Raw genomic sequence first — 17,114 nt, forward strand, 5'->3', positions numbered from 1 at the left:
TCGAAGGCCTATTTATTGTTGAGAAACAATGGAAAACCCTTCACTTCCCAATGTCGAAATCATAAGCTTGAAGCTTACTTACCCACTTCTGTTGCCGATCATTTAAGTAACGTTGGCCCAATAAAAACTGAAAACTAGTCTGTTCACACCACAAATCTTCCACAAACTCAATATTGCTTGAACTTCTCCGAAGCATGCATAATGGCATCATTTCCTTGTAAGAGATAGAAAACTGTTCATTTTCTGTTCTCTAGTGGTTGGCCCTTTTGCATAAGCACAGCTCCGATCAAAACCTAACCCTAGAAGATGAAACGCCAAATTGTGGGCCCCGTTTGGGTAAATTGGTACATCAATTTCCCGGGGTCGTAACTTTGGCATACGATCTCCGTTTGACGCGTACAATAGCTCGTTAGAAATATCTATCCGAGTACTACCACTTTGGGAGGCAACATGGGTCCATGGACCCATGTTGCCCCAGATTCCCAAAAAAACGTCGTTTAGGGCCTCAAAACGGCTCCGGAAGTTCAGGACCCGAAAAACTACTAAAAATAGTAAATTGTGCTGCAATTTAGGAAACTGAAAAGACTGAAAGAGACAGTTGTGGGTGTCCAAATGGGATAGGTGGGTGGCCACCAACATCCACCTGGATCAGGTAATGTGAGCACTGGTGCAAAGTAGATGTGATGCTTCAACTCAACAAACGCCTTCTATTGAAATTCACACCAAAAGAAATTTTCTTACGCTTCACCCTCGGTGACTTTACTTAAAGGTCAAGTGATATGAGAGAACCCTTACACGAACCTACTGTAGAAATTGGCAATACCTAGGAAGCTGCGTAACTATGTTAGAGTGGTTGGGGATGACCAATCCCAAATGACTTGTATCTTGGTCGGGTCCACATGCACACCCCGCTCATCAATTATGTACCCTAGATATTGAACTAGGGTCATACAAAAAGTGAATTTCTTCAAATTGGCACACAACTTGTGTTGTCGCAGGGTTTTGAGGACTTGTCAAAGATAGTGGAGGTGCTCTTCCAAACTCCAGTTAAAGATCAAGATGTCATCCAAATACACCACCATGAATGAGTTGGTGAAGGGTCATACGATGTCATCCATTAGCCTCATCAAGGTTATGGGGGAATTCGTCAAGCCGAAAGGCATGACCAGCCATTCGAAAAGGCTCTCCTTGGATTTGAAGGCAGTCTTCCACACATAAGAGGGTTTGATTGGTACCTGGTGATAACTGGACTTCAAGTCAATATTGCTAAAATGTTTGGCCTGCTTGAGCTGGTCTATAAGTTCGTCAATCTATGGATTGGATAGCTATTTTGGACAGTGACCTTCTTCAACGACCGATAGTAAATACAGAGTCTCTAGGTCTCATCCTTCTTATGTACCAACATGATCGAGCTCCAATTGGGATTTGAACTTGCCCTGATGTGCCCTTTCTATAACTGCTCCTGAATCTGCCTCTTGATTTCATCGTTATCTAGAACAGAGCGTTGGTAGATTGTTCCATTAGGTAACACCACGCTCGGAGGTTATATCAATGGAGTGTTTGACCTGACAGTGTAGAGGTACCCCTGTGGGTGAGGTGAAAATTTCCCTGTACTCCTCCGTGACCTTGTCCTTCTGTTATTGTCATGCGGAGGAGCCCTGTCTAGAGGTTGTGGCCACAATATTCTTCTTGCCCTGAGGATGAATTTTCTCGATCTGGGAAATGATCTTACTACATTGTTTTGTAGTGATCAAAGAGATGGTGGTAGGCGGTGCTAACTCCAATATCCTATACAACTTATTGACCAAAGTATTATTAACAGTGTGAGACCTAGCCTCATTCACATCATGTCTCTTCCATAGGTATGGTTGTCCTAATAATACACAAACTTCAAGAGGAGCAGCATCACACATTACCTCATCCATGAAGGGCTTGATGTTCTAGGGAAGGTGACACTACTAGCTAACGCAGAGATCTTGTCCTTGGTGAAGCCACCCCATGGTGTATGGTTGCATGTGTGTTGTGGTTGGTAGGCCAAGTTTCTTCACGACCTTTGCTAAAATGAGGTTCTTTTGGCTCTCGTTATCGACAATGAACTGTAGCAGAGAACCCTTCACCCATATTTGTGAGCGGAAGAGGTGTTCCCCTGCTTTGGATCGTCGGGCCCATTCTTCTGGATCTTAGTGGTGACAATGTTGGCACTGGGCTTCGCGTCAATAAGCTACTTCCTTTTGTCATTCCTCTTGTCCAGTTCTGACTCAGAGTCGTAACATGCATCTGATTCGGAAGCCTTCAGCTTGGCCACCAATGACTTCTTGGCCCGACACTCACTTGTGTTGTGAGTGGGGATCTTATGGAACTCACACCATTTTCCATGTCCTTCTTTGTCTTCATGGTGTTATTCTTTTCTTGCAGCTTCGACGGGTTGTATTGGGTTGAATCGCCTTGGCTTTGTTTTTTGCTCTGAAGTTTGGGGGCATATTTCCCTTGCTTATGAATCACAGATCCATAGTCTTGCTTCTTCTCTTTAAATTTATGCTTGATCTTGATAGTGTATCAATAAGTCATGCCAAGCAAGGAGATGTCCGGGAAGTCCATATCATTCTGGATGTACTTTTGTAGATAATTGCGATACTTGAGTTCCAAATGTTGCTCAGAATATTTGATACCCAATTTTGTGCGTAGGAAATATTTCTGAACTCTGACACATCTTGGTCCCTTTCCTACCACAGCGTGGTCCACTTATGTATTTATCCCCGTAGCTTCTGACAGGGTAATACTCCTCCTTGATGGCGTCCCAGAAATAATTCCAAGTGGGTGCGACTGAAAATAGTGAGGTTTCACTCTTATTCCTCTTCTCACAGTAGGTTTCCCACCAATCCTTGACATGGGGGTGGATTTGAGGAGTGCAAAAGTAATATTTTCCAGGGTGGAAAAATCATGAACCGCAAATTTAACCATTTATCTACAACATCCACATCTATCTAACCTTCAAATATGGGGATATAAAATTTAACTTGTACCTTAAAGGGTGTGGCACTTCTAGAGTGGTTGCTGGAAGGAGATTTGTCACCTGTGGGTAGCCACTGAAGGATCTGGGAAAAATTTTCCATCATCGTGTTCCTTTATTGCTTAAGGGCTTCTTCGAACAATATTTTGAAAGGATCTCTTGCCCCCTTATCTTTCTTTTCTTTCGCTAGTGGAGATCGTCGAGGTTTGCGTCGCTGGTCTTGCAAATATTCAACCAGTTCAAGCCCTAATTCCTTATACCCTGACCTCATTGGGGACATGAAAAAAAATAGAGAAAGAGCAGACTGCTCTGATACCACTGAACTAAACTTAAACAAAAATGCAAGAAAATACATATATAACCATAAATACAGAGTTGTAATAGAAATAACACTTCATTTCATTAATATCAAAGAATTGAAATATGCTTGTATATAGAACGGAAATAAACCAGCTACAGAGATGGTAGCTTGTCTCTGAGAAGAGATGTGGTGGCTACATGCCTATGAACTATGTTACAATGAGGTTTAAAGGCCTATTTATTATTAACAAACAATGGAAAACCCCAAACATCCAAAAACCTAACCCTAAGAGATGAAGCGCCAAAAATGTGGGCTTCATTTGGGTAAATTGGTACGTCAACTTCCCGGGGTCGTAACTTTGGCATACGGTCTATGTTTTATGCGTGCAATACCTCATTAGAAAGATATATCTAAGGACTGCAACTTTCATATGCAAACAATTGTCTAAGAGTCACGTCGGCCCATTTTCCAAAAAAATGTCGTTTATCATTAGGGGAATTTTGAGGTCTAAAATGGACCTCCTAAGGAAATTATAAAATAATAGTGGAAATAATAAAATAAGATTAGATTACATCATCAAATTTTAAAGGAAAAAAAAAATTCAACTAGTATTTTCAACTTATCTCCCTATGGGTTTACTCAAATTTCGAGCGACAAGACACATTGGATGCATAATTTTATTCCTCATCCAAGGAGTAACCATTTTTCATGCTTTCGATGGACCCTGCTACACGAAAAATGAGAAATACATGAAAAGCGTTATTGCAATCACGTTTTTTCATGTATTTTTCATTTTTCATATAACAATGTCCTTCGAAAGTATAAAACATGGGCACTCTTTGGATGAGGAATTAAATTTTGCATCCAACGAGTACTCCCACTAGAAATTTGAGTAAAATCTTAGGGAAATAAGTTGAAAATATGAGTTGAAAAAGTAGTTTTATTATTTTATTATTTTTTAGTCTTTTTACTTTTTTTACTCAAAAAATGGTGAATCATCCCCCATAGTTGACATCATCATATTGAATCCTATTGGTTCTTATAAAGTTTATTTTGGTTGTACATTTTTCTTAGGAAGCCCATTTTAGACCTCAAAATTCCCCTAATGGGCCTCAAAACGACTCTAGAAGTTCAGGACCCGAAATCTGCCAAAAAGTTCTGGTACTTTGTTCATCACACTCTTTGCAGGAGATTTGTTTATCACATAAACAACACATGCAATTGCTTCTGCCCAATACTCATTAGACACATTTCTTCCTTTCAACATTCTTCTTGCAATGTTCATAATTCTCATATTATTTATCTCTGCTACACCATTTTGTTGCGGTGTGTACCTATTTGTAAATTGCCTTCTAATTCCATGTTTTTGCATTAATCATGGAATGCCTTCGAACCATATTCTCCACCACGATCTGAACTCAATACCTTGATCTGTCGATCACTTTGGTTCTCTAATAAGGCTTTGAATTCTTTTAACTTTGCAAAATTTTCATACTTCTACTTCAAGAAGTAAACCCAATTATATATGCTATAATCATCAATGAAATTGAGGAAGTAACAACTTCCACCAATCAACTATGTCCTCATAGGTTCACACAGGTTTGTATTCACTATATCAAGAGGTTTATTTTCTCTACATGCAACTCCCTTTGGAAAACTTTCCCAGTGTTTCTTTCCCAAGATGCAACACTCACAAGTACTAGCAGGTTCTTTGATGGTAGGTAACTCTATAACCATATGTTTATGTTGCAACAATTTTAAACCAAAGAAGTGCAAATGTCCAAACTGAAAGTGCCATAACCAATAATCATTAGAACATGCAACTGTAAACGAATTGAATTGATCACTGTAATTCATAATTAGAGGAAATAGTTTGTTCCTTGTCATCTGCACCTTTTCTATCAACTTCTTTCTTGGGGGCTTGTCATATATAACACATTCTTGTCCTTGAAATATACCTATGTATCCCTTCTACGTCAATTGACCAACACTTATCATATTATGTTTGAGACCAGGGACATAATATACCTCTAAAATTGTCTTCGCCTCCCCCTGCTTGGTCATAATGTTGACTACTCCTTTTCCATCTACATCCATAGTTTTGTTAGTCCCCAACTTTACCTCTGTGTTCAAATATTGATCCAAATTTACAACCGAATTTTTGTTGCATGTCATGTGGTTATTACAACCACTTTCTAATAGCCACATATTATCAGAAGGTTCATGCATGGTATGATAAGCTAGGAACATGGATTTAGAATTCTCTGTAGTGACATCAACTCTTTGGTTTCCTTGATCAACTATCCTCTTCCTGCAATCACAAGTATAGTGACCAAATTTATTGCAATAATAACAGCTCACCTTGGATTTATCAACTCTTTGATTGTTGTTGAAGCTTCTGTCGTTGCTTCCATTTTCATGTTCTTTCTCTTCTTGGTCATCTCTTTGACCACCATGTCTCCTATCGTTACTTCCACTTTCATGTTCTTGCTCTTCTCGACCATCTCTTTGAGCACCATGTCTTCTGCCTCCTCCTTTGCCTCTCGATCTACCTCTACCTCGACCTCTGCCTTTTGAAATAAAAGCTTGGATTTTGAAAGGTTGAATCCTTATTTATTCTATCCTTACCTCATGGGATAGAAGTGATCCCATCAACTCGTCAACTATCAATGTTTCCAAATCCTTGGCTTCTTCTATGGCTGCTACCACAACGTCAAATTTGGTAGACAAATATTCGAGGACCTTTTCAACCATTGTTTGGTCTTTAATATCATCATCATAAATTTTAACTAATTTACGACAATCGTGACTTGATTCATGAATGAATCAATGTCCTTTGTCTCCTTCATCTGTAGACTTTCAAAATATCTCCTAGTATTCTGCAACTTAACAATATTGACTTTGGTCATACCTTTATAGCTTGTCGCCAAGGTCTCCCATGTTGTCTTTGTTGAAGACGTGATCATAATTTTTTGGAACACTGCTCAGTCCACTCCTTGCTGGATAAGCTGCAACGCTTATGCATTCTTCTTTTTGTCTTTCTTCCATTGTTCCCTCTCTGCATTAGTGAAAACATGTTCTTTTGCTTCATTCTTAGGTTCTGAAAATCCATTTGTGACAATCCCAAAGATCATGCGCCTTCAACGTCATCTCCATCTTAATGACCCACACATCATAATCTTTCCCTATAAATGAAGAAAAATATGGCTAAAAACTTAATGAAGCCATCTTTAAAAAAAACATTTCTCTTCAAATAATAATGTCCCTTTTTAAATTTTACTGAGCTTTATTTATTAACTTTTATAAATCACTTTATAAATTTTTATTTTTTTTAAAACTTATTAAAACATCTTTAGGCCGATAGGCCTTCCTTTGGAACAGACTTTCGTTGTTCCTTTCTCTCCCATGCTGACACGTGGCCTTATGCTCCACCATAAATGATGTACCGCCAGGTGATTGTGCTTGATATCCGGGTTGTAGACTGATCAATTACCCTTGCATTTTTCACCCAGCGATGTGATGCTTACCCAGCAGTTTACCCAGCATCGGAAGGGCTGGGTTAGAGCTATATTTCTGCTGATGGCCGGCCCGCCATAAGCAATGTGCCTATATTTGTGTTGATGGCCATAAATCTAAACATTCAAATAGAAAACTCAAACCAGGATCGCACGTCTGCCCGTTTTTCCTGCCAGCAGCCGCCCTTTCCTTGCGAGAATGTAGGTAACTGTCACACAAAGCCTGGCACTCCAGAGTAGGGTAGTAATGGCGCATTCTGTTGCGGTCCCTGTTTTGCTGTGCACTGCTGTTCTGATGCACGATCAACTGTTCTGCGGTTTCTGTGGTTCCATGACCGGGAGCCTTCTTGGATCAAACTACCGGCAGTCTTGGATCAATCTCACACAGTATAGCACTGTTCACGAGCGGGTAACGGAGCTGGAAATCGAACCGGAAGAGAACATCTGCAGGACATCATTTCTTCCAGATCAGGTCATCGTCTCTCTCAGTCCTCTTTAATTTTTAAGCTCTCTCAGTCCTCTTTAATAGATGCCCACTATCGTTTGGCTGGAATCGAATGAAGTGGAAGTTAGAGGCATAGAAACTTTGTACAGAAACTAAATGATTTCTCATAGCTGTCATCTTCTGCATTCTCTGATTGTCGCTGCTTATACTCAACATTCAACGGTTATGGTCAGCTGTTTGATGTGGAGTAGTCTTTAGTTCCAGTGTCGAAAATGGTTGGCGATATTTCTCTAACTTGAAAGGATATGTCTCACTAGGACCAACAAAATAATACCCATGCTGCCTTGATTGCCAGTGTATATGCCTGCAGCCATTCTAGAACTTTTACTTCCATCTTTATTAGGCAACGACATGTTCTCACCATGGCTTGGGAGGTCTGTACTAGCTGCTTAAATGTTTTTGAACATTACCTGCAACCTGCTCCCTATTTTGTTCAGGTTTTTCTGTTATGGCATCATATTTAAGCTGTGATTTGGGAGCTACCATAGTGCCTTCATGCACCACTTCGTGGAAGCATAGATTCATTGACCTGCCACAAAAGTCTTGCCCTTTTTTGCATGTTGTTCTTTGTAATTGTCGACAGGCCATCCCTGGTAGTCAGGGTTTTTTACCCAAACTTTCTACAACGTTTCTCCATCTTCTTCAGAGCAGTTAACATATATTGGATTCCCTTTTATTCACTCAATACCGTCATTACTTTTCTGCCCATAACGGGGTTTGTTCTTTTTGCCAGTGTATATGCCTGCAGCCATTCTAGAACTTTTACTTCCATCTTTATTTGGCAACGACATGTTCTCACCATGGCTTGGGAGGTCTGTACTAGCTGCTTAAATGTTTTTGAACATTACCTGCAGCCTGCTCCCTATTTTGTTCAGGTTTTTCTGTTATGGCATCATATTTAACAAACCTTTACTCAAGTTTCGTTTCCTGTGTCAAATTTTATTTATTCACCGTCTAAACCCCAATTTTGACTATAAAGCTATTTAACAAACCTTTACTCAAGTTCCGTTTCGTGTGTCAAATTTTCGCTGCGCAAGACGCAAGTACATCCCAATATATTTTGATCCAGCTTCCAACTTCGTCCAAGAATTATGGAGGTAAAACAAACAGGTGCGAGTCCATCATATGGAGGTAAAAAAGAGCAGGTAGATGACTTCCCACACCACTTCGTGGAAGCATAGATTCATTGACCTGCCACAAAAGTCTTGCCCTTTTTTGCATGTTGTTCTTTGTAATTGTCGACAGGCCATCCCTGGTAGTCAGGGTTTTTTACCCAAACTTTCTACAACGTTTCTCCATCTTCTTCAGAGCAGTTAACATATATTGGATTCCCTTTTATTCACTCAATACAGTCATTACTTTTCTACCCATAACGGGGTTTGTTCTTTTCTATAGATTCTAATCGGAAAGTGGAGGTTGTATTCTTCCATATAAGGTGAAATATTACTTACTTGTAAACTATTAAATATTACTTTTGATATATTTAAAATATATTATTTTTAGTGTTATAACCCAATTTCCAAAATTACTTCTAACATGTTACCAATTCACCGTAGCTTAATAGCTTAGGGTGTTTGTTGTCCAAGAAAAGAATCCACCGTAGCTTAACAGCTTAGGGTGTTTGTTGTCCAAGAAAGTTTTTTAGGCACCGATATGTTCTCACCATGGCTTGGGAGGTCTGTACTAGCTGCTTAAATGTTTTTGAACATTACCTGCAACCTGCTCCCTATTTTGTTCAGAGGCATATTTCTCTGTTTTTCCAGGACACAAATGGGTGCTAGAATGGTTGACTGGCCTGTCTCCATCGTCTCCAACATAAGTAGGAGCTCATTTAGACACCACTCTGATTCGGCATAATGAGGAGAGAAAATTGCCTAAAAGTCTCCAAATCAAAACCATTGGGCTATGGTTGCAGTTGCAGGAGTCGCAACGCAAACACATATGGCAGACAGCATTTGTAAATGGATAAACAAGAGATTTTTCTTCCAACTTTCCCCCTTACAGTGCAGGGTTTAAGTTGAAACGATTTTAAGTAGTTTCAATATCAACACATGAACTTCGAGTTTCACTGATTTCAATTCTCTTGCCTACTACATTAGTTCTTGAATGGTGTCTTCTTGTGTAAACATTAGATGCATGAGTGGTAAGCCTACAAGCATGAGTAAGATATATATTCATAATCCTTTCTGATACATTTTTTATTTTCGCTTTTTTATTTTCACAGCTTCAACTGATATCCTAGAGGATAACATCCCCAGAATGTTCTTCAGCCATCCTTCCGAGTCTATACTTAACTCAATAGCTTCAACATTACCAAAACATCCTGCACGGAGAAGCTGAAACCTTCATATATTGTTCTTGGCAAAAATTAATTTCACATAACGAAGTTTCACATATACTTGCTTGCTATTACATTTAGTTTCATATGATTTTATAAACGTTTGGAATCGTTAATTTATTTCGAATATTCAAACAAAATCGTCAAACATATTCATTGTCACTTACAATGTTTCCTTTTTGGACGACAACAGGTATGAATACATGCTACCTACGAAGGTTGTACGAGTGTTGCGAAGAAATTCAGCAACAAGAACTTACGCTTCAAGATATGCAGACAAGGATCCTGCCACAACAATCAATGCCACTTTACCGTTTGCGCCCAGCCATCAAGTTGTTAAAAAAAATAAGGCAAATACTTAAGATGACAATTCACATTCATGAAAGGGACGCACACAGGCAAATGCGCCATCAATTGCAGGAACAGCTCGCACAATATGGCACCACAATAAACACTCACTGGTGTTGCCGATGCCATGGCCCATCATGCATATATGATTAGCTGCACATGCTCAAACACATCTCTACATAATAGAATGCTTTTATTGTACATATGTTTAGAAGCCAACAAATACTTTCATTGTATATATGTTTAGTTATATCTTTCCAAACACATCTCCATGTCTAGAGTGACTTGTCCCTGTCGACTTCAGGATCTTCAGATTATTACGGAAGTTGAGCATTTTAGCTCTGGACCAAACTCTGTTGTTTTGTTCTCGTTCTGTCAAGATCTATTTATGCAAATCATGGAATTACAGAGTTTTGTATGACTGTGAATGTAATCAGTAAATTGGTTGGGCATTCTCTTTTCCTTGTAGTATACATATATGAACTTTGGTATTTTATGGCTAAACATTTGGCTTGAAATAGTTCTGCAACCATCTCTTGCATGTTCGGCATGTAAATAATTCCATTTCTGAAATCACAAATGAATCTTGTCCGTGCAACAAATATGCATACAGTTTTTAGACAACAATGCCATTTCTTCCTCATCATGTTGACAATCCATTTTTCTCATAGATTTAATAGAGTCTTCTTATGTGTTCTATATGTTTTTAGGAAGATATTCTGCAGACATGAAATATCTGTATAATCAATTTCTAAATGAATTAATGAAATTTAATTCAGAAAACTGTTATATGATGTTTTCTCAGCTTCTCTAGCCCGAGTCTGTGAATGTCGAAGAGCATCCAATAAGTCTGACTTCCTGGTATAATCAGCTTCCAGATATTCTGTTTCTCCATCGGAGCTGGTTAACCTGCGATTGTATCTGCCAAACAATAATGACTAGCTTGAGCCACCAAGAAAATAAGAATAAATTACCAATACCCAGATTTATTAGCAAGAAGCCTTTGTCAATGACACATTCATGTTATGGTTATCACTATATCTTTAATGCAGGGTTCTCCATGTATTGCATGTTTATAAACTCTCTAAGACTCAAAAGGAACTGAAAATTGTATGGCAACCCAGAATATTTAAAAAAGTGGACATTGAATGGATGTGCCAATATAGTTTGCCAATTTATCATGGACTTTTGTTCACGTTCTGTGAAAGAGATTTTTTGTAAATATACATATTAGCTTTTGCAAAGAACAAGAATTACAAAGACAAAAATGCCCCTGCTTATCAAGTATATTTTACGCACCTTTGAAAAATAGTATTTTATGAGACATCATGGGGCAACCAAACTCACCTAATGATTCTCTCTCGGTAATCAGTGGAGGATGATTTATGGGCAACTTCTGATTCGGTGGCTTCTGAAGTTGAGGGTGAATGGCCATAAAGTAACAAGGAGTTCAAGCCCTTCTCTTCTTGATATGGAGATTTGAACCTGCCAACAGAAGTTGAAAAAACTGCATCTTTGGATTTAGACATGTCCATCTCTTTAAATTTGTCACTGCTTTTAAAAGGTGCACTCCCGTGCCAGATCACAATTTTGCAAGCTCCCTTTGATCAGCTCTACACCACCTAATTCCACCCTTCTCATAAGATTTTGCATTTGTACAGTTCAGATAGTGGTTTATGGAACCTTCAAGCCCAGTACCATCCATCAACTTATCCATTGTCCATGCCTGATCTTGACAACCATCAACAGCTGAAGCTGTATGATCTTTACTTCCATTCACTTTCTTGACTTTGTTAAAGGCAGAGTTTTCCTCATTCACTTCCCGTGGGCAGCATGTATCATTTTTGCTTTGTCCACATGTTTGTCCATTGGAACAATTACTCAAATCTGAGTCTGTACATGCAGGTAATTGAGCTTCAGTGATGCTCAATTTCCTATTGTACAAAGAGTCACAACCAAAATTGATCTTCCCTTGAAAGTCAGGCTGAAATTGTAACCACCATTTCTCATCCAGTGAGAGGCTTGGATTCATCTTGATCCAACTAGCTCTGTAATCAGATATTGCACCAACGGGAAATTATATTTGAAAGCAAACGGGTTCTGAACCACCAACTATAATCTATCTGCAATAGTGCAAAGCATATCAAAGAAAAGAATTCCATTGAAGGTCACTCTCCCTCTCTCTCTCTCTCTCTCTATATATATATAGTTCAATGGGTTGGTGCCAGTATTGCCAGGACATTATTAGTACTCCAACAGACTGTGGAAGTCCCAAGTTTGATTCCCACAAAGTCATGCATGCTTAGAATGGGGAAAAGTGTCTAGGAGTATCCTAGCGATTTATTTCCGATGATGTGTGTACGTGTGCAAATAATAGAAATAAAACAAAGAATTATAACACATAAAATGTGCAAGAATACACCATAGATCATACATAGTGCATTAAGATCCAACTATTGATAGTTTGAAAATAATTGACAAATGACAACATATGGGGACATTAACCATTGGCCACATCAGTTGGACACACAGGGCATGTACCCTACTCATGATATGTGCCCCAGGATTGACTAATACTCAGGGCTCAAGTGTTTAAGTGCTTAACATATATTCATGGACTAAAAAGTAAAATATATTTCTCATTTTATCATCTGAGATATCGATCACCTTAGGAATCCAGATTAGGCAATTGTGTTTTTCATTGACAAAGGATGAGACAAAACCTTTAATCATAGATGACACATGCATTTGTTTCTCACATGAAAAAAAACAAAATGTCATATTGCCCATCAAAGACGAAGAAGGTAGCATACCTTCTTCACAAAATGATATTAAGGGGAAGCGATCCACTATTTTAGTAGTTTATGTAAGGCCAGAGAAGGACTTTGTTTTTATTGCCAGAAAGAGTTTATAGATTTATTTTTTTCCATGGTAAATGCAGAGGAGAATGCACACTTGGAGAGGACAATAACTGAATAGGAGGTGTTGGGCACTCTGAAATCGATGACAAAGGAGAAGAGTCCATGACCAAGTGGTTGCTTGACGGAGCTCTTCTTACATTTTCAAGACATTATGTTAAGGGAGCTCATAGAATTGGTAGAGGAATCTAGGTCAAAATGCAAAATATCAGGGGTGACCAATGTTATGTTCGTAGCACTCATCCCAAATACTGAGAAGCCCTCAACCTTTTTTGACTTTCGACTCATATCATTATGTAACACAACCTACAAAATGATTTCTAAAATCATTGCCAGCAGGCTCAAAGCAACTCTATCAAGGCATGTGACTCTAGAACAATTTGGCTTTTTTGGACAACTGACAGATACATGATGTGGCTACAATCACTCGAGTGTATCCACATTTCATATCTTTTCAATTGGAGGCAAGCATCATGAAGATGCTACAGGGCTCAAACATGGATGCAGAACAGAAAAAAGAACAAATGATAGGAGGAATGCGGTTCCTTAGTATATACCTTTGTGGAAATGTGCATGTCCCAGTACCTGTCATCACAAAATCCATCAAGGAAGATTTGCATGAGTGCAATGCATTCTCCAGTCTCACACAATTTCAAGCCTCAATTTGTATATCATGTTAACCCATGAAGGGAAGATTTTCGAAAATGTATAATGTCAAGCATATTAATCACAGTCAAATATCTTGAATCTACCAGAACCAAAACGTCTTTTATATTCATATAAACTGGAACAGTAAAATTTGCAGAAGACAGAGTGGGTATAAAGGAAACTTAGTATGCATACCCTTAGCTTCTCATAACAAAATCAATAAAGAAAAAAATAATATGCAATATATCCAGGCATAAATGAAAGGTTGCATGCAGTTTTAAGACAGACAACAGGCAGGAAATGGGTCTATAATCATGTCACTTACTTATCATGGTGGAACCTACAATGGGAAAATGTATATCAGCGGAGGATGTAATTCCTGTCTTTAGTGAAATCTTTTGACTTTACTATGCTGTAGTCTAAATCCAGCAAGAATCGTTTTGGTTTTGATGGAATTGCACATATCAGATGTTAATTTTTACAAAAGTGGTTTTGAGTGGGAATATTAAAACGAACAATTTTACTGATTCAAACTTGCAGTTTTGACAAAGATTGACTGGCTCGATTTGGCTGATGGAAAACTGGAAAAGGATAAAAACGTAGTGTTTAGCCTTCTTCCATTGATATTCCCCTCAAAACCACTTTTGTACAGAACAACAATACAGAATGACAAATGTTACCTTTGTTTTGTTTATGTTAGCATTGGAAGATTCTCAGTTTAGGTGAAAACTTAAAAGTCAGAGCCAATAATGGTATATGGAATAGTTACCTTTGTACAGGATGATATTTTTTCTTAATTTAGGAGACTAATTGTATGTCATGATGTTGATCTAAGTTATCTCTATATGAATATCTGTCATATCTATTTTCCCTGATGAGAGTTCACAGGAAATGTTGGAAAAGTTTCAAAATTCTACAGATTATACTAAAAAAGATATACGATATCTGTTAGTACTGTTTCAAGAAACGTTTGCCTTGAAAGCAATAGTGGTAATATGATTCCCACAACATGTCAGTCATGCAACTACCTTGATGTTCTATTGAATGTGAAAGAAGGAGCATTTTCAAAAGGGAAATGATCATCATCGTTTCTGGTTTTCGAGCTTCATTATGTGACGGGCATTCATCAGTGCCTTATTACATGAGATATACGTACAAACCCAAACATATCTAATATGCAAATACCCATTCTTTAAACTGAAAACAGTGTGTTTCAATACAAGAAATGAGGAAATAGGAGGACCATTTCTGCATATACAGGTCATCATGAAGGTCAAATTTTGCTGCTTGATAACAATATTTTATGCTACTTTTCAATGGATTTGTTCTATTTGGGATGATGAGAGTGCATTGATGCTCCCGTGAACTAGCCAATTGCTCTTTGTTCCATGGAAAACAAGGTTCAGGTGCCAAAGAAACAGAGTAGAGGAAGCAATGGTTAAATGACAATCCATATCTGACAAAGTTAAATTCTGGAACATGCAAAGGAAGCAATTTTTAGGCATGGAGGAGGAGAGGTAATTCTGTTATTTGTATCTTGCCTCAACTATTTAATGAAGCTACTAGGGTTCTTGCAATGTCAAGAAGGATGAGATGCTTTTTTCCTGGATTGGATTTTTGTCCATTATTTCGCATCTTATGAAAAGCATCTTACAATTACTTAATGTTTTAGTTATAATGTGAACCACCAATGTAAGTGATTTGTTTTAATTAATGTTCTAGTTATAATGTGAACCACCAATGTAAGTGATTTGTTTTAATATTTGCAAATGTAATTCGCCGCTTTTCAATTACCATGTTCAATAGTTTCGTTGCCTATCTATAGAGGTTTCCTCCTTTTAATAATCCTATCGACCTCTCATTGTACCTTTTGGGACAATTGCTAGTTATAAAAGGCCTTAAAACAAAAAGCTTTCATAAAGTGCTTTTCAAACTTGTACGGATATTTTGAAAAACATTTATGAACTCATGTACTCATATGAGTCCAAATAACGCATGTGTGACACGAAGGCTTTTGACTTTCCTCCTTTCTTTTAACGAATTTTTTTTACCTTTGTGGTACGTCATGGGCTTGCGCACCCCCAGCACTAATAAACTGCAGAAATATCCCGATATTGAATACCCCCAGCACTAATAAACTGCAGAAATCTCCCGATATTCATTCAATATTAAGTTTGTGACAAATTGTGAGAGTTTTTATATTAAGAAAGTGTGAATTTTGCACCCACCTTGCGCACTTTTATTTCCTTAATAGTGTGATGATTTTGTACCGCAAATTTTAAAAAAAAATGTCCACCTTTTCTACTTGGCCTTCTTGTTATTGGCTCTTCTTGCTCCATGGATTTGTATTTTTTCCTCAGCTATGGTACCGATTTGTTGGAAAGGAAAAGGAGAATAGGCATAAATAACACAAAAAATTTATACAAAACACACACGAGCTGCGACTCTTTTATTGATGATTGCAATGAACTTGGTGAGGGGTATTTAAACATTTTATGACTAGCGACTTGCCCAAAATAATTCAACATGCAACCACACATTAAATTCGAATTTACTCAAAATATGACTTAAATCGATTTGACTCAACTTGAATCAGTTAACTAACTCTCTAAATTTAACCAACTCTTTATGGAGGAGTAATTAACTATCTTTAGCAATTTGTTCTTACTGTTGTTCTAGTGCTTGCAAAATATAATCTAAAGGATTGCTCTCTAAACTATAGTATGAATCCATATCTGTATGGAGTTATTTGCAAAAAAATGTGGATATAACCAATAACTTTGATTAATAAATGCATAGATATAATGGTTTGCGAACATATCATGTTTCCGAAGGCACCATCCTTTTTTTTTAAATGTGTAAACACGGTTAATTAATTAATTGATAACGACCATCATGTGAGAGAAAGATTGTTCGGGAGGATGCATGTACAGAGTAAGGAACACAAACCTCTGCACTCCCACACCTCCACACTTCCGCATAATGTTTAATATCTATCTCTATATTGCTTCTCACGATTTACATATGTATAAAAGGGACACACTAGCGCCAATGCCCCTAGATTGAGACATTAACATGTTGTGATGAATCGCATAAAGTAGAACAGAGTTGAGCGAAATTGAAATTAAAGAGCGGGAGGGAACATAAGGAACTACCAGCTTGCTTGGCCACATAGCTCCAGGAGCAGCCGACAATGTTGTTCTTCATCATATAATTGTTGAGTTTCTCGTCTTCCTCACATGACCATAAAAAATTTCAACTTTGGCATGGAGCATGTTGGAGAAATTATATGTGTTATAATTCTAACATTAAATTATCAATCTGGGACTCGTAAACTTCGAGGCACAAGTGCAGGTAACGTGGGATCAGAGCATCTAACCTAAAATAGAGTAAGAAATCAACTTGTTGTTTAAGTACAAAATGTTGTTTCTAGTTTAAAACTAATCAATTGACAAAATAACATGCTCAAGCAACACAGATTTCTATTGCAAAAGAATATCAATCATCATTCAAATAATCTAACCATTGTTT

The 17,114-nt window shown here is 37.8% G+C and overlaps 1 long non-coding RNA gene and 1 pseudogene across 1 annotated transcript; one reads left to right on the forward strand and one right to left on the reverse strand.

Annotated features, from left to right (window-relative positions):
* The first annotated feature begins 7,093 nt into the window (after positions 1–7,093).
* Positions 7,094–10,289, forward strand: LOC149161165 (uncharacterized). The gene is made up of 2 exons (XR_016261866.1): positions 7,094–7,298; positions 9,863–10,289. It is a non-coding gene; the product is annotated as an uncharacterized LOC149161165 (long non-coding RNA).
* Positions 10,290–10,633: 344 nt separating this feature from the next.
* LOC149161166 (uncharacterized) lies at positions 10,634–12,151 on the reverse strand (annotated as a pseudogene).
* Positions 12,152–17,114: the final 4,963 nt, after the last annotated feature.

The sequence above is a fragment of the Pinus tabuliformis genome, chromosome 5_2 (assembly GCF_031772625.1).
Source record: "Pinus tabuliformis cultivar Carrire ecotype Pingquan chromosome 5_2, CPIR1, whole genome shotgun sequence".
Lineage (NCBI taxonomy): Eukaryota > Viridiplantae > Streptophyta > Pinopsida > Pinales > Pinaceae > Pinus > Pinus tabuliformis.